At 37.1% G+C, this 22212-nt stretch overlaps 2 pseudogenes across 2 annotated transcripts; one reads left to right on the plus strand and one right to left on the minus strand.

The window, feature by feature from the left end:
* Positions 1 to 2458: 2458 nt before the first annotated feature.
* LOC143609951 (protein ACCUMULATION AND REPLICATION OF CHLOROPLASTS 6, chloroplastic-like) lies at positions 2459 to 7993 on the plus strand (annotated as a pseudogene). The gene is made up of 6 exons (XR_013149503.1): positions 2459 to 2995; positions 3450 to 3674; positions 3770 to 4030; positions 4960 to 5856; positions 6988 to 7121; positions 7209 to 7993. The product of XR_013149503.1 is annotated as a protein ACCUMULATION AND REPLICATION OF CHLOROPLASTS 6, chloroplastic-like (transcript).
* A 323-nt stretch (positions 7994 to 8316) lies between these two features.
* Positions 8317 to 20703, minus strand: LOC143609952 (kinesin-like protein KIN-7F; annotated as a pseudogene). The gene is made up of 14 exons (XR_013149504.1): positions 20520 to 20703; positions 19944 to 20033; positions 19762 to 19862; positions 18732 to 18845; positions 18571 to 18652; positions 17798 to 17865; positions 17646 to 17711; positions 17450 to 17574; positions 11829 to 12159; positions 11628 to 11731; positions 10818 to 11556; positions 9837 to 9850; positions 9546 to 9799; positions 8317 to 8647 (listed from the first exon to the last, which is right to left on the minus strand). The product of XR_013149504.1 is annotated as a kinesin-like protein KIN-7F (transcript).
* Positions 20704 to 22212: the final 1509 nt, after the last annotated feature.

The raw sequence follows: 22212 nt of genomic DNA on the forward strand, positions 1-22212 counted from the left end.
AGGTGATATGGTGGCATGGCTGTACGATTCAGATCTTAAGGTATATATCGTTAAGTGGGAGCATGGTATTTATTATTACAAACGCCCACACGATATTTTATCTATGCCTCGATGGGATGTACGAACCTTAGCTAATCGTCCGTTTGTTAATCGTGGAGACGATAAATGGGCTAGCTGGTTCTATAGGCAGTTATTGCATGAAACCCACTTTGGTTTCAAATTCTTCCAGCCTCAGGTGCCGAAACACAAATATATTGACGAGATAGATGCACGCACAGGATGGAGGAAGTTAATTTTAATAGTGAAACCGCCGAAGACGATGAAGAGGGTTCCGATGAAGATATTCCATCAGAGTCTTTTCACCTCATTTGATTATTGGTATTATGATAATCATACAGGTGAAGCAGTTATTGTTTATGGCCAGGGTTTACGCACGAAGACGTTACGTGTAATTGATCCGATGTGGCTGGTCAATCTATCTGAGTCTGACAATGACGCGTTATTCACAAGTCAGATCAGATTCGCTAATGTAAAGGATTATGATCTTGCAATGCAGTTTCAGAGGGTTGTTCGTGTCTGCTACGCATACAAGATTCATAGCTGCGTTGATTGGAAGACAAAGATGTTTCAACGCTAAAGTATGATAAAGAGCTAGAGACGAGGGGGAGTTTGTTGATACACGTTTTGTACGTCTCAGTCTTTATCAGGGCATTAATGTATTTAGTATAAAGTATAGGGGTCTTAATGTAAATATGGCTAAATGAGCCATTCGCTCTAATGTAATGTTACATTCGTTACCCTGTAACGAATGTAACACATTCGTCTAATTGTAAGCTCATTCGTTAACCCAGTTTAACGAATGAGATAACGAATGAGGGCTATTCGTTATATGTTAAATGTATTAACGAATGAAGAGTTCATCTGTATGGTTTAGTGTAACGAATGACACATTCGTTAACTGTTAAGTTAACGAATGTGGTCATCCCCTATATATAGTCTGTAAATTATTCATTAATGTAAGTTTTCAGTTCAGTAATCATTCTTTCTCGTTACTCTGTCAAACTTACATCTCCATAACGTATTACAGCTTAATCGTATATCAATCAACATGTGTATCGTTGTTATCAAGATCTAGATCCGTATCAAGGTTCCTTCAGTCTTGTCTTGTGCATTAAAACAATCATGTCGGTTTTGGTCGGGATGTGACACCTGAACTATCCAAGAGGCAAAATATCATTACATAAAATTCTTAAATTTTTACGTACATCTTATAGGTGAAAATATTTATCAAGTATACTAATGATTGAAAAAATATATAAATTTAAAAGTTAATTTATAATTGGTTGTGAAAATACATTGATTACTGTTTAATGTATTTTGACTTTTATTTACTATTTGATTGAAAATAAAAGGTTACATAACTAGATTTCAAATATATTAAAATAAAAAGGTAATTTAAAATAAATATATTTTTATTAGTATAATTATGTTAGAAACCCATGTATTACACATGCTAAATACACGTAATACATATTCAGTCATAAGGATTTAGGAATTATTAAACAATATTTTGAATTACGATATGATTGAAATACAAATACATATACGTATACTAGTAAATTTTAAGAAAATAATGTAGTTAAAATTAATATTTAATAACTAAAGTAACAATAATATTTAACAATGAAAATAGATTTCCATAACTTATAAATCATTGAATACTTCTTTGTATATGATGTTTGATGTTCTATGAGAAAGATTGCCATTTTTATCTACTTTGTAGTTTGTAATCAAACGGGCCAAAATCAATTTATGTTCCCCTTTTAAAATGAAAAAAAGTTATGGCAGTGGGTTTCTCATTTTATTTATTTTGAATTTGACTTTATAGCTCTTTGTTTCACAAAAGAATCAAAAGGAAATATGAAAAATTCTCAGAATGTATATTTTAACAAAAAATAAAAAATAAAAAATATTTCAAGTTTGTCCCTCACATTGGGACGAGTATTTTTTTTGGAACAAAATGTAAGGGATAAGTATTTTGAAAAACAAAATTGTCTGTACAAGTTTTTTTTTCTTTTTCATTTAGGTAACTTGTTTGTCTTTTTATTTAGAAAAAATATTATATTATTACAATTAATTTTACTCGTAAATCATGATTAGTTTTTCTTTTATAATATTTAAAAAATAAAGTTTTACAAACTTCCGAATATACCGATGAGACGTGCTCTTTTATCTACACGTGACATAAATTTTATTCAAACTGAACCGGGTCAAATTTATATCGAAAAATAAAAATTTTTATAAAATTATGAATATACCATTGAGACATGATTTTTTATTAACGCGTCAACATAAATTTTATTTAAACCGAGCATGCCAAATTAAAAAAAAAAAGAATATTAAAGTACTAAACTTTTATGAACAATCTATTGCTACTCTGCAATTCATAAAATATCTGTGTATCAATCACCAATTTACTTTTCCGATGGAATCTCTCGGGCACCTGAGACTCACCGGCTGCATACCCTTAACCACCACCACAACTAACAAACACTTCAAATTAAAACCTAACGCCGTGAGCAACGGACCTGTTTCCAGCAACTTCTCGGCCAGCAAATGGGCCAACCGCCTCTTATCCGACTTCCACTTCCTCCCTACCACCAACCCGGACCCACCAGACCTAACCACCACCACTCTCACTCAGCCGTATCCTCCACCACTCTCCACCGACCGCTACGTTCCCATGCCAATTGACTTCTACCGCGTGCTCGGCGCCGAGCCGCACTTCCTCGGTGATGGAATTAAGAGGTGTTATGAGGCTAGGGTTTTGAAACCGCCTCAGTATGGTTATAGCGATGGTGCATTGATTAGTCGCAGGCAGATTCTTCAAGCCGCGTGTGAAACCCTAGCGAACCTTACCTCCAGACGGGAGTATAACCTAGGGCTTGCCGATAATGAGTTTGATACGATTGTTACGGATGTGCCGTTTGATAATGTAACTCATCCTCTCAGCTTATTCTCTGTATTTTAACTATAGCTCACTGCGATTTAACTTGTTAGGGCTGAAATTAGGATTGAGCAAATAACCGAATTAACTGATGATTCGGTTAAGCTGTTACTGATTAACCAAAAATTATGGTTTCGGTTTTGGTGTGTGGCATAACTGAATTAACTATTTGAAATATGCTATGTTTTTAGACATAATTGCTTTATTGCTTATCTTTTGAGAAATATATGTGTTCTTCATGGCTTTAAAGTTTAATGTGGTTACCTGCTGTTTAAAATACACCAGCACCGTAAGGAAGAAATCAAACTGAATATGAAACCACATTTGTTATAAACACCAATTGTGAGATAACCTAACAGCACAAAAACAAAAAGAAGCCATCTGAACCGAATTGAATTGCCCGTGCACATCACTACTGATTATTGTTACTGAATGTTTTAAGGTTCCTGGAGCCTTGTGCGTGTTGCAAGAAGCTGGAGAAGATGAACTGGTGCTTCAAATTGGCGAGAGTTTACTGAAAGAAAGACTACTAAAGTCATTCAAGCAGGATGTTGTGTTGGCAATGGCATTATCCTATATTGAAATCTCACGCGATACAATGGCAATGTCTCCTCCTGATTATATCAAAGGTTGTGAATTACTTGAAAGGGCACTTAAGTTATTGCAGGTAAAATTTTTAACAAAATCTTGAATGCTTGATTTCAGTATCAAATTAATAAAAATATAGAGGGGTTGGTTGAATTCTTGAAATGATCTCTTCAGGAAGAAGGTGCAAGCAGCCTTGCACCAGATTTGCAGGCACAGATTGATGAAACTTTAGAAGAGATTAACCCTAGATATGTGCTTGAGCTTTTGTCTCTACCTCTTGATGATGAGTATAAGTCACGAAGGACCGAGGGTCTTCAAGGCGTGCGCAATATTTTGTGGGCTGTTGGGGGCGGTGGTGCCGCTGCGGTTGCTGGTGGCTTTACACGGGAGGATTTCATGAATGAGGCGTTTTTACGAATGACAGCAGCGGAGCAGGTAAACATTTTGTTTTTTTTTTAAATGAGGCACGTGCAGTTTCAACGACGTTATCCAAATTATTACAGGTAGCAAGTTCTAGGGTTATGCTTATATGAAATGGGTTAGTTTGGGACTCAACCGAATCAAAAACCTAAAATTCGGTTTTTGAGTTTCTGACAACCGTTCAGTTTCGGTTTTCTGTTTGAGGTTTGGGTTTGGTTCGATTTCGGTTTACTAATTGGGCTTGAAATTTTTGGGCAGAAAAAAGATCGGCCCAAAAATAATGAATTTGAGCCTAAACCTTTTGGTTAATTGATTATAATACACCTGGGACTAAAATAATGGGCGGCACTATTTATTAAATTATTATAAGTTACTTAACTTTCAAAATTAAAAATGAAACTTCATAAATTCGGTTCCTTTTTTTTTATATTAAAGTTTGGCTTTGGCTTTGATTTTTTCAGTTTTTACCATTTTGGTGTAAAGTTTTTGGGCCAGAAAAAGATTGCCCCAAAAATAATGAATCTGGGCCTAAACTTTTTTTTATTAATAATTAATTGATTATTATACATTTGGGACTAAGTTATTTGGGTTGCACTATGTATCAAATTCTTATAAATTACTTCACATTTAAAATTCAAAATAAAAAATGAAAATCCATAATTTGGTTCGGTTCGGTTTGAATTTTACGCAAAACCGAAACTGAATTGAAAATTTGGTTCTTACTAGAACATAAAACCAAACCGTCAGTTTTGGTTTAGGTGTGGTTATTTCGGTTCGGTTTTTTAAGTTTTCTGGTCATGGATCTGTTTTTTCGGTTTCATGCACACCCTTACGTAAAACTTTCACAATCATTTACTGAAAAGTAAATTATTATTACCATATCTGATTCTCCAGTTATTTATAAATCTGTTTCTGATTTTGTTTTCGATCTTTATATTTATAAGGTTGAACTCTTTACTGCCACACCGCATAACATTCCAGCAGAAAGTTTTGAAGTTTATGGAGTCGCTTTAGCATTTATAGCTCAAGCTTTCACGGGTAAAAAGCCCCGTTTAATTAAAGAAGCCGACGTTTTGTTTCAACAACTTCAACAAATCAAAGTAATCGCTTTAAGCAATTCAAACGTGAGAGAGAATCGTGAAGCTGACTTTGCATTAGAACGTGGCCTCTGTTCACTTCTTGTAGGTGAGGTTGACGAGTGTCGTTCATGGTTAGGTTTAAACAATGAAAACTCACCGTATCGAGAACCATCAATTGTTACTTTCCTTATGGAACACTCTAGAAACGATCCTGACAACGATCTTCTTCCGGGTCTTTGTAAGTTGTTGGAAACATGGCTCGATGAGGTTGTGTTTCCTAGGTTTCGTGAGACAGCCGATGTCCAGTTTAATCTTGGTGATTATTATGACGACCCGATCGTGTTGAGGTATTTAGAACGGTTAGAACGAGTTGGCGGTTCACCATTGGCTGCAGCTGCTGCGATTGCAAAAATTGGTGCTGAAGCGACCGCGGTTCTTGATAGTGTTAAGGTAGGGGCAATTCAGGCATTACAGAAAGTTTTTCCTCTAGGTCAGGAGGTAGAGAGTGTTAAACGTTATAATAATAACAATAACGGTGCGGTTGATGAATCATTTGCGGTTGAGACAGATGAGTTAGTTTCTGAGGAAAATAAGTTAAACGGGAAATGATCACTTATCGGATTAAAGATGTGGCTGTGAAGATTACGTGTGCAGGTATGGTGGTTGGATTGTTGACTTTGACTGGATTGAAGTTTGTACCGTTCAGAAAAGGCCCTCGTAAAGAAGTTAGTTCGGTTTTGGCTTCAGATGTCATCAGTGTAGGTATGATCTAATATGACGCGTGGAAGTGCAATCTAGACATATATTGATAGAAACCGGAAATCGAAAGCTTAATATTAAGATAAATAGCCTGATTCGAGATAGGCTAATCTCCAATTACAAGGATTAGAAACCCTAATTCTGATTTAACATAAACATCGACATCTAATAAAATAAAGATAACCCTATTAATACTAAAACTAATTGACGGTTCTAGAACAAAACTGCCCCACTAATTCTGCTTAAAGCTGTTCCCGCTTGTTTGGTAATATGGGTTTAGGGGGGTAAGATTCTAAGGGACCAGGTACGTATCATATATGATTAATAGTTTTTAATAAATTTGTGTTATTTTTTTTCTTTTTGGTGGATATATAAAATTAACTCGAAGAGTTGACAAGATAGGCAGGCTGTGGTTGGGTTAACGGGTCAAAACAGGCTTAAGTTAAAAACATTTCATTTTTACTATGGGCTGGTAGGGCTGTCAAACGAACCAAACGAACACGATTGGAGTATGTTCATGTTCGTTCGTTTAGTTTTAACTGAGCAAATGATTAAACACGAACGATTATATGAATATGATTTTCTTGTTTGTGTTTGTTCATGTCTGTTTGTTAACAATATAAACGAACGATTTTTGAACATATACAGACAAGCATAACTGAACATAAATGAACGAAGATAAACAAGCAAAAACCATTTTAAAAATAAACGTGAACAATTTGTTGGGCCTAAAAAGTTACTAAACTAGACTAAATTGTAATGGGCCTAAAATATTAAATGAATTTATTAACGAACGTAAACGAACAAACTTAAAACAAACGTAAACTAGCGAACATAAATGAACGTAAACGAATGCTTGGTTTGTTTACATGTCTACAATCTGAAATCAGGGGGTCATGTCGTGCCGGTCACAACTTTTTTGACCATTATAAAAAAAGTTTGTAAATAATTAACGTGCTAATTATTTAGTTATCAAAGTCTTCTAAAAAAAAATTCAGTAGTTGTATTATGCAAGCGTTAATAATATACCTTGCAAGTAGGTTGCAACTTGCAATTGCCACCTGTGATAAAAAGAATTGGAACATTAAGCTTCATATCAATCAATTTGTTAAAACGTCTCGTTCTTCATTGCAGGGGAATCTATGGTTGAAGATTCTTCAGAGATTCCTAGAATGGATGCGAGATTCGCTGAAGATCTAGTTCGCAAGTGGCAGAGCGTTAAATCCCAAGCCCTTGGACCCGATCATTGCCTCTCAAAATTATCAGAGGTAGAGTCTTGCATCCAAGTAGCTGACCCATTAATAAGTCAACGGGTCAAAATTCACACATCTAACTGATACTTAGAAATATGGCAGGTGTTAGATGGTGAAATGCTTAATATCTGGCTTAAACGGGCAACTGAAATTGCTCAACATGGTTGGTTTTGGGAATACACTCTTTTAAACATTACTATTGACAGTGTTACTATTTCACTCGATGGCCGTTTAGCTGTTGTGGAAGCAACCCTTGAAGAGTCTGCTAAGTTGACCGATTTGACCCACCCGGAAAATAATGACTCCTACAATTTAACCTACACAACACGCTATGAGATGTCGTGCGCCAACTCAGCATGGAAAATCACAAAGGGGGCTGTCCTAAAATCATAACAGATGTAATTCTTTCTCTCTTTTTCTGCTATTTTTTTGGATAAATATATATACTTTTACTATGTGATCATTTAGGGGTCAAATATTCAGTTTCAGATGAATTCCAAACAACAAACACTAGACTTGTAAGCGAACCAAGCGAACACGAACGAAGCATGTTCGTGCTTGTTCGTTTAACTATAAGTTAAAGTCTTTAACCGAACAAACGATCGAATACGAACAACTAAATGAACGGAGTTTTCTTTTTTGTGTTCGTTTGTTAACAGTATAAACGAATCATTCATGAATGTAAACGAACGAACATAACCTAGCTAGAACCAGTAATGTGAAGAACAATGTGTTGGGCTAAAAAGCTATTATAATTAGACTAAGGTGTAGGGGCCAAAATATGTAAATGAATATATTAAAGAACGTAAACGAATGCACTTCAACAAAAGCAAACTAACAAGCATTAACGAATTTAAATGAACGAACATAAACAAAAGCTCACAAACGTAATTGAACGAACGGTACAGCTGTTAACTGAACGTTTGGAGCGTTCTGTTCGTTTACAGGCAAAACAAAAGCTATGATATGATTATTTGGTATTAGATAATCACTTTTAAAATGCAAATCCAAACGTACTCATAGTTCCGGAGCTTGGAGAATTAACACGATGAAACTACAATTTTTATTGCATTGAGAACAAACATGACGCTTGGCAAGGTATAAAAGCTTTACTTAAAAGATATAAACTAATTGGTAATGCTCATACGTCAATATGATTACATAACATGTAACGAAATCTATACATGTGAAAATATAACTAGATGCCAGTTTAATACCTTAGCAACGAGAGGCTGTTTTTCCAGGTGGATATAAGGCTTTGTGATTCTTGTTGTTTGGTAGCAACGGTTAATCCAAACAACTCTTTTGGTGTTTTGTCTGGATCGATGAGCCCAACAAGCTTTGCAACAATCTTTGCACTGTCCCTAATATGGTCGACGTCGTCTGTTTTTGTCCACAATAGTTGAGACAATTGCAATCTCCTGTTTCGGGATTCCAAATCTATGCCCCACTTTGCAAACAGAGTCTGTCTTTCGGCTGAAGTGAATTTCTTCAAAAACTTACGGCATAGCATCGCCCGCTCAAGAGTTAGTGCCCGTGCACTGTTAATCATTAAGAAGCGAGATGGTTAACCTTTTTGAAGGGAAATGGATGTAAAAGTTAGGTCTCTTTTGCAATGTTTGTTCATGGTTAGGGGCTCGTTTAATTTAAAATGTACGAGCTTTTAATGAGCCGGTCTCAAGTAGCTTACAAGCGGCTCGGCTTGTTTACGCCCCTAGTCATAGTGAATTTAAAGGTGTAAACGAGCCGAGTTCGACTAGGCTCAATCCCGGCTCGTTTAACTTATAAGAGCTCGAGCTCGGTTCGTGAGTAGTCTTTCAAGCTCTATCGCTCAACTCGTTTATTATTTATTAATTAATTTATATACATTTTTAGAACTCTTTATATATTTTTATTATAGTTTTTATATATGATATATAGTTTTTTAGTTATTTTTATCATAGTTTTACATATAATAACTATTATATAAATATATTTTTGTTATATTAATTAGTTTATATAAATAATAGGCTTGTTTAGACTTGCAGGCTAACTTGAGTTCGATAAGTGAAGCCCGGGCTTGGCTATTATTTATTAATAATTACTTTGTATTTAATTTTTAAACTTTTTTATGTATTTAAATTATAATTTATATATATAACACGGTATGTATAATTTAGTTATTTTATCATAATTTTACATACCGTACTAATTATTCTTATCATCCTAATACAAACTATATAAGTAAATAAGTAATAAGCTCATTTAGGTTCATGAGCCAGCTCGAGCACGTTAAGTAAAGCTCAGGCTTGTTTATTAAACACATTTTTAGGCTCGGGCTCGTTTAAGCTCGGCTCAGTTCGAGCTTTTACTGAGCCGATCTTGAGTAGTTTCGCAGTTTGGCTCGCCTCGTTTACACCTCTGTTCATGGTCATTATAATAAAAGAAACGAACTACCACCTTGCAATTTGATCTAGTGTTTGCTTGAGGAATGCTAGACGTCTAAGCTCGACTTCAATGTACACGGAATCTGATGGATCGCCTTTGATAAGCAAGAAAAAGTAGGTCCTGTGAAGCAATGGTATGTTGCATTTATTCCAGAGTTCAATTATCTTCTTTCTTTGCTCCTCAAACACCAAACACCACTCTTTCTCAGATTCAAAACCTTCATCCGCATCATCTCTTGATTCAATGGTTTCAGGTGTCGCCTTCACCTGAAATGATATCAATAAGTCGTGTCAGAGTCAAAACGTGTCGAAAGTTTCCTAAAATATTTAATAACCGTCTATGACGCATTCGTTATTTCATCATCATCATCATCATCATCATCATCGTACTCAGTATATCCCACCAATAGCAATGCTATGGTAGGGTCTGAGGAGGGTAAGATGTAGACAGCCTTACCTCTATCCCATAGGGATAGAGAGGCTGCTTCCGGTGAGACCCCCGGCTCGATAGTAGTTTTGCATCAAGCCTTGGACATAAGGCACATAACACTCAATCATCGGGACACCGGCTGATCGGTGCATGTGCCCTTGTCTTTCGGCTATCAACGCCACCACATGATGCCTGATTAACCTTCCGCCACTTTTAACGTTATTTTCACGAGATTAGTAAAATAACGTCAAAATTAGTGCAATTTTACTTTTGCCCACCCGAGGGTTCACACATTCGTTATTTATATAATAAAAAGATTGTATAAGGTGTTTCAGACAATCCAACTCAACCCGTACATTAGTTATTTATATAATAAAAGGGAGTATACGGGTCTACCTAACTGACCTGTGTGAAAGTAACATTCTTGCATGGGTTGATTTGGGTTGATTTTGGGCTCAAACCAATCCAAAAACTGAAAATTCGATTTTTGGGTTTATGAATACTCATTTTCGGTTTCCAGGATAGGTTTGGTTCGGTTTTGTTTTTTTCGGTTTTGCTGTTTGGGCTTGAAACTTTTTGGCCGAAAAAAATGGCCCAAAATAATGAATTGGGCTTAAATATTTTTGTTAATTAATGATAAATTGATTATTACACATCTAGGTTTAAAACTTTTGAGCTACACTATTTCTTACGGGTTCGGTTCAGTGTTTTTGGAAATGAGTACACAAAACCGATGCCAAATCAGAAACTGTGTTTGAGAAAACATAAAACCAAACGTCGGTTTTTGGTTGGGTTCGGTTACGCTGATAATTTCGGTTACACGTCGGTTATTTCGGTTTCATACACATTGTACACCTCTAATTCTTACCATGGTGTTTTCGTGTATCGTCTTTGATAAAGGAGACAAGACGATAATATCCTCTTCTCCATGCTGCATTTCTTTCTCATCAACACGTGTGGCCAAACGCTGAGAATCTTGCCGATATAATTTCTTTATATCTGACTCTGATCTTGATTCAACCACAACATTCTTTTCACATATCGGAGACGACGTTGATGTTGATACATCGCCTTCAATGACAGCCGAGCAGCTCGTGCTTCTTGTTAAACTTGTAGTTTTTGTTTCAGACACATCTTCAAGAGCCGGTTGAGGCGGTTGGTCTACACGTGAATTTCCAAAATCTCCCTCTTTTTGGTTTTGATCATGTGCATTATTAACATCATTTGCTTCATTTTTCTCAATACATACTTGTACTTTACACCTATCTACTAAATCTGTCATTTCTTTTTGGGAAGTCTCATCCAAATCTTGGGCCGGGTCGGACCCGGAATATTGGTTCATGAACTCGAGTGGGGTGATATTGTCAAAAACATAGTGGTCTTCGTTTGGATTATGTAGTTTATGATTCTTTGGAAAACTGTATGTGTTGACTGTAGCAGTTGGGGGAAGAGGAGCGTTGACTTTGATGTTGGCTGCCACGTCAGATGTATCTGATGTGGAATGTCCGTCCCATGAACTGCTACGGAAGTGCCCTGATGGAGAACCTCTGTCTGGTGAACTAGAATCGGCCTGCATGATAATAACATACCCGCTTTATTATTATCGACCGGCCTTTTTACCACCCTAATATGGTTATCATCTTAACAAGAAAGATAATAACATACCCATTGTACTGAATTTTGATTGACTCCAGCTGCTTTTAATATTTCATCAAGTCGAGACCGAGCTAGATCCGTTCTTGAGTCAAATCTGTAATTTCTTGTTCCATCTGTGATACAACGATAATCAACTCAATTGACCGATAGATCACAAAAGTGTTTCAGGTCAACCCTGCTCAACCGACCCAACAAGAAACGATTGCTGACCTTTTGTATTTGAAGCTCCTTTTCTTTTATTATTGCCTCGGACTCACTTGTTGTGCCCGTCAAGTTTTTTAACTCGTTTTCGAGTCGGGCCATTTCTCGTTGCAATTGATTGACCAATGCCTTCTCGGACACGACTACGTTAACCTGTGCACTTGTTCTGACCTCCTTGGCACAAACCGCAAACAAAAGTGTGTTTCTTGTTTGCTCGAGATGAGTGTGTGCAGGGCTGAGTGTGCATACTATGGCCGTTTTTGCGTTTTCTCCCAATGAGTTTTGTAGGATTCTTGTTAGCTTTGAGTCTCGGTATGGTATATGACCGTTTGGCTCTTTGCTACATCCAGATAATATAGTAAGTTCGTTTCACTTACAGAAACGGTATTTGTTTGAATCTCGATTTTAAAAAGGAACGAGGCGCTCTTAGGCGTTTAAAGCAATGTGCATGCATCACATACGCGCTGTGTTCTATGTATGGTTATTGACAACCAGAAGCTGCGACTCATTTATATGTTTTATCAAGAAAACATTGGTTATACTGCATTTGAGAACATGAAAATAAAGCAATAGAAATAAATACAAACCTTAATTTGCGGATAACTGTTCCTAACGTTAGTAAACTGCGGTTTATGTGGCCGCCTTCTTTCAGCCGCTCACCAGCTGATAACGTTTGACAATATCAAGAAGACAGTTTCCTTAAATTGTTGTATTGTATATTGTACGTAATTGTGAGATTACAAGAGATATAAATAATAAACACATTTACACTTTAATCCCTCTAATATATTAGTATATATAATATCGACTAATATTCCCCCTCAAGTTAAGGCCGGGCATCGACTCTTAGCTTGGACTTCAAAAAGAGAAATCGTTGAGAAGATAACGGCTTTGTGAACACATCGGCTATCTGATCATTTGTTGAAATAAATTGAACTGATAATTTTCCTTGTGCAACCTTCTCTCTAACAAAGTGGAAATCAACTTCTACATGCTTTGTACGCGCGTGAAACACTGGATTAGCAGATAAATACGTAGCTCCCAAATTATCACACCACAAGGTTGGGACTGATTTCATCGGAACATGAAGCTCACGCAATAGTGTTTCGAGCCAACTCAACTCAGCAACTGTATCAGCTAAGGCCTTGTATTCAGACTCTGTAGATGACCGAGAGACAGTTTTCTGCTTTCGTGCAGACCAAGAAACTAAGTTAGATCCAATATAGATTGCATATCCCCCCGTGGATCGACGGTCATCCGGGCAACCGGCCCAGTCCGCATCTGTATATGCATGTAAGGTAGAGGACGAGGAACGAGAGAGCAAAAGACCATGATCTACTGTCCCATGAAGATACCGGAGAATTCGTTTAACAGCGGACCAATGATTCACAGTTGGTGAGTGCATGAATTGACAAACTTTATTAACTGCAAAGGTAATATCAGGCCGAGATAGCGTGGCATATTGTAAAGCACCGACTACTTGTCGATATTGGACCGGATCTTCAAAGAGGGCACTATCACCAAGTGTTAAATGGGCATTAGTGGTACATGGAGAGGGAACGGGTTTAGAATGAGACATGTGTGTCCGATCTAGCAGCTCATGAATGTACTTTCGTTGTGATAGAATAATATCCGACCCTTTATGTGTAACTTCAACACCTAGAAAATAGGACAATGGGCCCATGTCTTGGACCGCAAACGAACGACTTAAGTTGTGCACCACCTGGTCAATAGCTTTGTTGTTGTTACCTGTGAGAATGATGTCATCGACATAGACAAGCATATATAATAAAATGCCATTAGTCGAGTAGATAAATAAAGAGGGATCCGTTTTAGATCCTATAAAACCGAGACCAAAGAGAGCTTGAGATAACCGCTGGAACCATGTCCGTGGAGCCTGTTTGAGACCATATAAAGACTTGTGAAGCAAACAAACATGGTTAGGCTTAGTGGGATCAACGAAACCAGGTGGTTGTTTTAAGTAGACAGTTTCCTTCAGATCACCATGCAAGAAGGCATTTTGGACATCAAGCTGCCTGAGAGACCATTGTTTTGTGACAGCTAGAGAGAGAACAACTCTGATGGTGGTGGATTTCACCACTGGACTGAAGGTCTCCGTATAATCAATACCTGGCTGCTGGTTGAAGCCTTTGGCAACCAATCGCGCTTTGTAACGTTTAATAGCGCCTGTTTGATCTCTTTTGAGTTTGTAAACCCATTTGCAGTCCACAATATTAATACCAGAAGTGTGGGGAACAAGCGTCCACGTACCATTACGCATAAGTGCAGAGTATTCCTCTGCCATAGCCCGACGCCAATGAGGATCTGTGTTGGCAATAGTAAAGGCAGTAGGTTCGGTGATGGAAGAGGTGTAGGTGGTGTAATGTGAGGTGGGTTGATATGGTGTACTTTGCTTGGGCTGTTGGCGTAGATTGGGGGGTCGGGAGCGCTGAGGCGGTTGTTGTACAGCCGCGGTTTGGGTAGTGGCGGCCGACTGGCTATAGCGGTCAAAGGCTGAAGATGGAGTAGTCGGTTGATTTGTGGGACGACGATCATAAGTTTGAGTGATAGGTGGAGTGGGTTGCTGTGGTGGATGAGAGGACTTGGTGACAACAGGTTCGGTGGTGTGTTGAAGTGGGTCAGTATTGGTTTGTGGAGGTTTAGGAGTGGAAACGGAAGGAAAGGATGGTGGGGTCGGATCGGTAGAGATGGTAGCAGGAACATTGGTGGGATAGGTTGAATAGTAAGGACTTGGTAAGGAAGATGAAGGGAGATCAGTAGGCTTGATGTGGAAAGGAAAGAAGGTTTCATGGAATCGAACATGTCTGGCAATATACATTCGGTCAGTGTCCGGATCAAAACATCTATACCCGTGATGAGATGTGCTATACCCAAGAAAAATGCACGGTGTGGAACGAAAGTCCATCTTGTTGGAGTTATACGAGCGTAGGTGAGGATAACACCGGCACCCGAAAACCCGCAAAAAGGAGAAGTCAGGTTTGCGCTTGAACACAAGTTCAAATGGGGAGATTGTAGAGTTAGCCCGTGATGGCATCCGATTAATGAGATAAACTGCTGTTTCATAGGCAAAATGCCAGAAATGGTGTGGTACGTTGGCTTGTGCCATGAGGGTGAGACCAGTCTCGACAACGTGTCGATGACGTCTTTCGACTACACCGTTCTGTTCACTTGTGTTAGGACACGAAAGACGATGAATGATGCCAATGGAGGAAAAAAAGTTAGATAGGTTTCTGAACTCACCCCCCAATCAGTTTGTACACACTTTATTTTTGTTGTAAATTGTCGTTCTACCATGATAACAAAACGTTTAAAAATTTCAAACACATCAGATTTGCGCTTTAAAGGAAACAACCACATAAACTTTGAAAAATGATCAACACATAATAAGAAATAATTATGACCATCAAAGGAGGTGACCGGTGCGGGACCCCAAACATCACAAAATATTAAGTCTAGAATATGAGTACTTTTGTAATCAGATGACAATAAATGAAGTTTGGAAGATTTCCCAACAGAACAAGAATCACAATGCAAGTCAACAGTTTTATTGGAAATAGGTAAACAATACTTAGATAACATAGTCTGAAGAAGTTGATGATGTGGATGCCCCAATCGTTGATGCCATGTAGTAGGAGACGCACGAGAGGTGGAAAAGGCGACTTTGGGAACTGGTTGAGCTTTAGGAAGGTTGATTGAGTAGAGTCCACCGTCACTTGGACCCGTGAGGAGGGTAATGTGTGTACACTTGTCCTTCACAGCATAAAAAGTAGAATGAAATTCAAGGTAAACGTTGTTATCATGGCAAAACTTTTGGACAGAAATTAGGTTTTGTTTGATTTGAGGCACGTGAAGAATATTGTTTAATGAAAAGATTTTATTTGGTGAGTAAAAAGAAGAGGAACCAATATGTAAGATAGGTAAAGCTGTACCATTACCAACATGCAGACTGTCCTCACCGTAGTAGGGCTCGGCAGAATCAAATCCAGATGTATCCTGTGCCACATGGTCATTTGAACCTGTATCCCAGAGAGATGCTTGTGAGCGATAGTCAGCATAGTTCGCGGACGGTTGTCTTGCCCGGAAGGTGGATGGGTCACGATTTGGACATTGTGACGGGAGATGACCTATTCCACACCTGTTGCATGTCCCATGAACCATGTTGTGATTCGAGGCCCAATTAAACTGTCCTCCTGAGCTTCGATTTGGTCCCCCTCCTTGGTTACGATTGTAACTGTTAAAATTGTTGTTTTGAGTACGTCCTCCACGACCGCGGTATCCACCACGGCCTCGATTATTGTTCCATGGTCGGTTCGCGTGGTAAGCCTGTGATGGTTGTGAGGTTGATGTAGAAGCGGGCTGCAATTGTAAACCCAACTTTGTGACCAATTGTTGAAGGGTTTGCATGACTTCAGGTTGAACAGAAGTATTACCAGCAGTTGTAGTTGCTGTGAATGCTTGAGTGGGGGCAATTTCAGGATTAGGAGCAGCCTTTCGGATCATAAAATCATAGTCAGCAAGTAAACTATGAAGTTCATTGAAAGCTGTTGAAAATTGCCTAGCAAGTATGGTTGATTTGAGAGGGTTGTATTCATCACGTAGCCCTGAGATAACAAGCATAACAACTTCTTTCTCGGGCATTGGTGCGCCAATATTTGCTAGAGCATCAGAATACTCTTGAGCCCTAGTGAGATAGGCAGCAGATGTCTCATTTTCCTTCATCGTAATCTTCAGAAGTTGTGTTCTCAAGGTGAATTCCCGTGAGGATGTGTTTGGTGCATAGGCACGTTCAAGAGACAGCCATAGATTACGAGAAGTAGTTCCTTGAACATGTTGAAACGAGGATTCAGATATGGTGGACAGGAGTAGCATGTAGACATGAGCATCATTGGATACCCAAGCTGCATGGCTAGGGTTCGGGATGTCTGCAGCAGCGACTGTGTCTTTGTTAGAGGTATTCGGTGGCTGAAGTACAGAAGATGGACACACGATAGTGCCATCAATATACCCAAACAGTCCATTGGTAACAAAAAAGGACGGACCATAGCTTTCCAATAGCCATAGTTGGTTGGAGTCAAAGTGAAACCAAACTTGTGGGAGTTGTGAACAGTTTTCTCGGCTGAGGTAAAGGGAGTAATCGTGGTAGTCATGATTGAAGACTGTTGCTTCGGAAAAAGAAAAAGGAGTAGAGTACCTGTTTGTTTGATCGGAATTTATTTTCCGGCTGTTGGAGGTGGCGGCAGAAATATTGGTGGCGGCAGAAGAGCTGGGAGAAACCCTAGGCTCTGATACCAAATTAACTTTGGTAAATTGTTGTATTGTATATTGTACGTAATTGTGAGATTACAAGAGATATAAATAATAAACACATTTACACTTTAATCCCTCTAATATATTAGTATATATAATATCGACTAATAAATCTCGATTTTAAAAAGGAACGAGGCGCTCTTAGGCGTTTAAAGCAATGTGCATGCATCACATACGCGCTGTGTTCTATGTATGGTTATTGACAACCAGAAGCTGCGACTCATTTATATGTTTTATCAAGAAAACATTGGTTATACTGCATTTGAGAACATGAAAATAAAGCAATAGAAATAAATACAAACCTTAATTTGCGGATAACTGTTCCTAACGTTAGTAAACTGCGGTTTATGTGGCCGCCTTCTTTCAGCCGCTCACCAGCTGATAACGTTTGAGTAGCACGTTCACTTCCTGCTAGATCGATAAAATTCTACCAAAAAAAGAACATTTCTTTGAACTTATTCATTTTTAACCTAAAGTTGATGTAGTAAGCATCCGTACCACAGTAGCTGTAAGAATGTTTGCACTGTTAGTCCTTGAGAACTCACTGGGAGAACTTTCAATTGTCTGATAAGAATATAACAATATATCATGGTGATCTAAGAATTCAGGTTTGTGCATGTGGATAAGTAGTTAGCTTATGAAAAGTGTACCAGGCGAATAATCTGATGAGATCTCGAGCTCATTTCGTTCATCGATGTTTCCACAATTTTTCTTTGAGCTACACAGGTAATTCCAGATTCCAAATGATTTAACAATATACACTTTCATTTCAACTCGTTTATGGGTAAACAGGACGGGCTGTTATGGCTAAGTGGGTTGGTGGTTATGGCTTATATATCGACTCAAATGGGTCAAACCGAACCAAAATTATTCAGCTTTGATTTTTCGGTTTCGGGTTGGGTTTGGTTTTTTCTGTTTTACCATTGAGCTTTAAAGTTTTGGGCCGTTCGTTTCACGGACTTTTTTTAAAGGATTTGGAATTGGAATTGGAATGGAATGTTTGAAAATCCCTATCATGTGTTTGGTTGGTTAATATGTATTGGAATTGAAATCTTCTTCATTCTTGGTTTTTTTTTTAAAACGAGGACAACGAAGGAAACGTTTTAGTTTTTTTATATTTTTCGTTTTTGATTTATATTTTGAGTTATGATTTTTTTATTAATTTTTTTGGAGGGGTTTTTATTTTTCATAACAATCCTTTAAAATAGGTGGGATTTTGAAATCCCATGGAATGTGAGATTTGATGGGATTTAGTTTCCATTCTCATTCTTTCATTTAATGAAACGAACATATCAATTCATGAGATTTAAAATCTCATTTCTTAGAATTCCTTCCAAATCCTTGAAACGAACAGGACCTAAACCTTAAGTAAAATTAAACAAGAGAGACTTCGTCAGGTAGCCTAACCTGACCCGACCCATACCTTCACATACGGCATGGAGCTCCATTAGATGGGTCCAGTCCTCTAAATGGATTTCTGTGAGTTTATCTACAATCGTCCCTTTCTGATAACATATAAAACCACTAGATAAATGTTTGTTTTATTAATGGGCCATTTGTGTTTAATAAGATGATAATATTCACCACTGGATCATCAAGGAGTCTAAGTGGAGTAGCATCTGCACTGAGAAGGTCTCTAACGCATTCATTGTATACTTCAATAGCCGAAAATTTCAATATAAATTCTCTATCATCTTGCTGAAACACAAAACATATCATTAAGTAGCGATGCTTAATGGGTCGTGCTCTCGACTCACCAACCCAAACATGACGGTTTAACCTCAATTTTTTTTTTTATTTTTTTTTGCATATTAATACTCTAGATTTACGAATGTACAATAAAAAATGTGTTTACAATTTAAACTATAAAACTCGTGTCTTGTTTCTCATTTATCTTTAAATTTGAACGTAAATAACCAACCAGTTTAAATTATATATGACATACATTTTTTTAAAAGAAAAAAAGCATTCTAGCGCAAACATGATTTGTTTAGCTAAACGTGCTTGCGGTTTCGACCAACAGTGTTGCCCGATAAAAATATCCTTTTTATATAAGGAAAATTGGAAATAAATAATTCCACCATTTGTGTATTGGCCGATAATAATCACACCTTTAAAAATCACTAGCAATGGTCCCACCTTTTAACTATTTTTGTCTCACCGGTCATCCGTTAAAAAATACTTAACGTCGTTATGCTTTTTCCCTAGTTTCAAAGTTCAAACCAATGTTTTAGGGCTTTTGATCGGAAGAACGATACGAGTCAACCAATGTAAAACTTATCTCGAAATGATGATTTAAACGACGAAACAATGTTTCAATTCGGGTGCTTGAATTTCTAATTAACAAAAATCAAGCCATTTGAATCACCGTTTCGAAATAAGTTTTACATCAGTCGACTCGTATCGTTCTTTCGATCAAAAACCCTAAAAAATCGGTTTGAAACTAGGGAAAAAGCATAACGACGTTAAGTATTTTTCAACGGAGGACCAGTGAGACAAAAATAGTTAAAAGGTGGGACCATTGCTAGTGATTTTTAAAGGTGGGATTATTATCGGCCAATATACAAAATGTGGGATTATTTATTTTCAATTTTCCTTTATATAATTAGATTACCTTGTTTACGTGATCAAATATGTCTGAAATTGCATGTTGAGTGATGCCAGTCATGGTGTACGTCTTCCCACTGCTTGTCTGCCCATATGCGAATACACTAGCTGAAGAAATAATTTAATTTGCAACATGACACATGATATTGTTCAATATCACAACCCAAAATTCTAATAACTGATACTCACAGTTGAAACCGTAGATCGTTGAAAGAGCGATTCTTTTGACTCCCTCCTCGTACACTTGTCTTGTTGTACTGTCACACCCGTATACTCGGTCTGGTGGAGAACATCGATGCTGGTAAATATACGCTTAACGTTTGACGGAATATTGTATAGATACCGAAGCATGGTTTTAACTTTATGAGGTCGGGATGACCTCATTTTAGACACTATAAAATGCCCACTACTTCATGTGGTTGAATATGTGTGTTTATGGTCTGGTTTAGCTGGTTTTATGAAAATTCTTGTTGAACAACTAACTACTGTTTCAGGAAACGACAAACCAAACTGGTTGGTTAGGAGTTTGACTCTTTGAGTTGTTTTTTTTAGAATAGTTTGTACTAAAAATTTTAAAATGATAGCGAATATTATTGAACATAATACAAAATTGCCTATTTCGCAACCAAAATAAATAAGGTCAAATGGTCAACCATTGACCCCACCATTAAACATTTGAAACCGAACTGTAAAATCTCAAACTAGTTGAACCGGTTGACTTGTTTCAGTTTAGACGATTCATTCAATGAGATGCATATTGCTTACCAAATGTGTAGGCATTTGGGTGTGCTGATCGGTCCGTTAAGGCCTTAACGTTCTTGTATATGATGGTGTCGTTGCTCACGCATTCCCAATCCGAAGTATCATGCTTGGCGATTTCCTTTGCGTTTAAAGGCCTCACCCTCACCGTCACGAATATCTTCTCTTGTTGCCCGTCCCCGGGCTTCATCTTGTTTCAACTCATTGTATTTCCTTATCGAGGCACATGGACTCGATAAGGATATAGAGGGAAGAAAACTTAAAAGCCTTGATTTTATCTATATCTGCAGACAAGTCATAAATGATCCATGTTTAACCAATTTAATCATGTTTATTAAACAGGTTGTGTTTGAGCTGACCTATATAAAACAATTAGCAAAACTTGGCAGGCCCGTTAACCTGTTGATAATTAGAATACAAGTATATACTTTGTAATGCCAACCTGCTAATCCCTTTAACCCATCTAAATAACCACCAATGCGTTTGACTCATTTAGATAAATGAGCTACACAGGAAAATATATTTTTGGTTTCATGATTTTAAGTGTAGTGTTTATATCTTTGACACAAACAAATATATATTACCAAGAAAGTAACCGAGAAACAACCAGCAATGCGATAAACAAGCATTAATGATTGAACATGAATTCAAATATAGATTTCGTTTAGTTACCTCTGGGATTGAACGATGGGTTGGACCTAATTAAGCTAAAAGATGATGTAAAATTGTTAAATAAGAGAAAAATGTAGTCAATTGACATGATTGTAGAACAAGATATTAATTTGTGGTTGTCAACATGAAACAACGAAAGCAACGGAGAACCAACAAAGAAAAGAATTTAGTTTGAAAATAGTCAACCATCTTCAACGATAGGAGAATCAAGAATTAGAAATTTTAATTTCACAAAAATAAATAACTATACATTAATAAAGGTGATAATCACAAAACATCATTTCAGAAAATAAAAATTAATAATAATCAAATAATACGTTAGTACTTATTAACAATTTTTTATTCAATTTTTAATAATAATCAATTCTTGATTATTATTTAATTTGATTCAATATTTTATTATTATTTGATTATTATTAATTTACAAAAATAAATAACTATACATTAATATGATTTTTTTAGTTGACGGTTCTGTTATGAGTTCCCTGAATTCAGTTTGATTCAATTTTCGATTTCAGCCCTAAAAAATAAACCCTTCAAACCGAACTGAGCAAACCGGAAACTAAACTGATGAATACCCCAAGTACAACATAAAGAAATAAAACTAGATATATCTAGGGGTTGTTTAATAGCCTCTTGATTATTCTGTTAAGAGATTACCTTTGAATCGGTTAGCATCAAATTGTGTTTGATTCACAAATTGTGTGCCTCTGAATTAGTCAGATTCATAAATATGCTGAATGAAACCTCTAAATCCATAAGTCTTCTGAATGGTTTGAGGCAGGGGGTGCCAAATAGCCCCATAGTAATAGTAAGTTGGATTAGTTATGAATAGAGGATTAAGATGGGGCGTTTATTTGTGGTTCTGAGAAAAAATTCCTTTATACAGTGAATTTGTATTCTCGTCGCTATACCCTATATACAATCTTCTATCTATCTATATAAATGTCTATCAAAAATTCCTATGTGTCACTTTCTGGTTGCTTTCCACCCCCTCTCAAACCGCCAGATTGTTTGATTTGTGATT

The sequence above is a fragment of the Bidens hawaiensis genome, unplaced genomic scaffold (assembly GCF_021521415.1).
Source record: "Bidens hawaiensis isolate Kalapana, Puna unplaced genomic scaffold, B.hawaiensis_p1.1 tig00021836_1, whole genome shotgun sequence".
In the NCBI taxonomy this organism is placed as follows: domain Eukaryota; kingdom Viridiplantae; phylum Streptophyta; class Magnoliopsida; order Asterales; family Asteraceae; genus Bidens; species Bidens hawaiensis.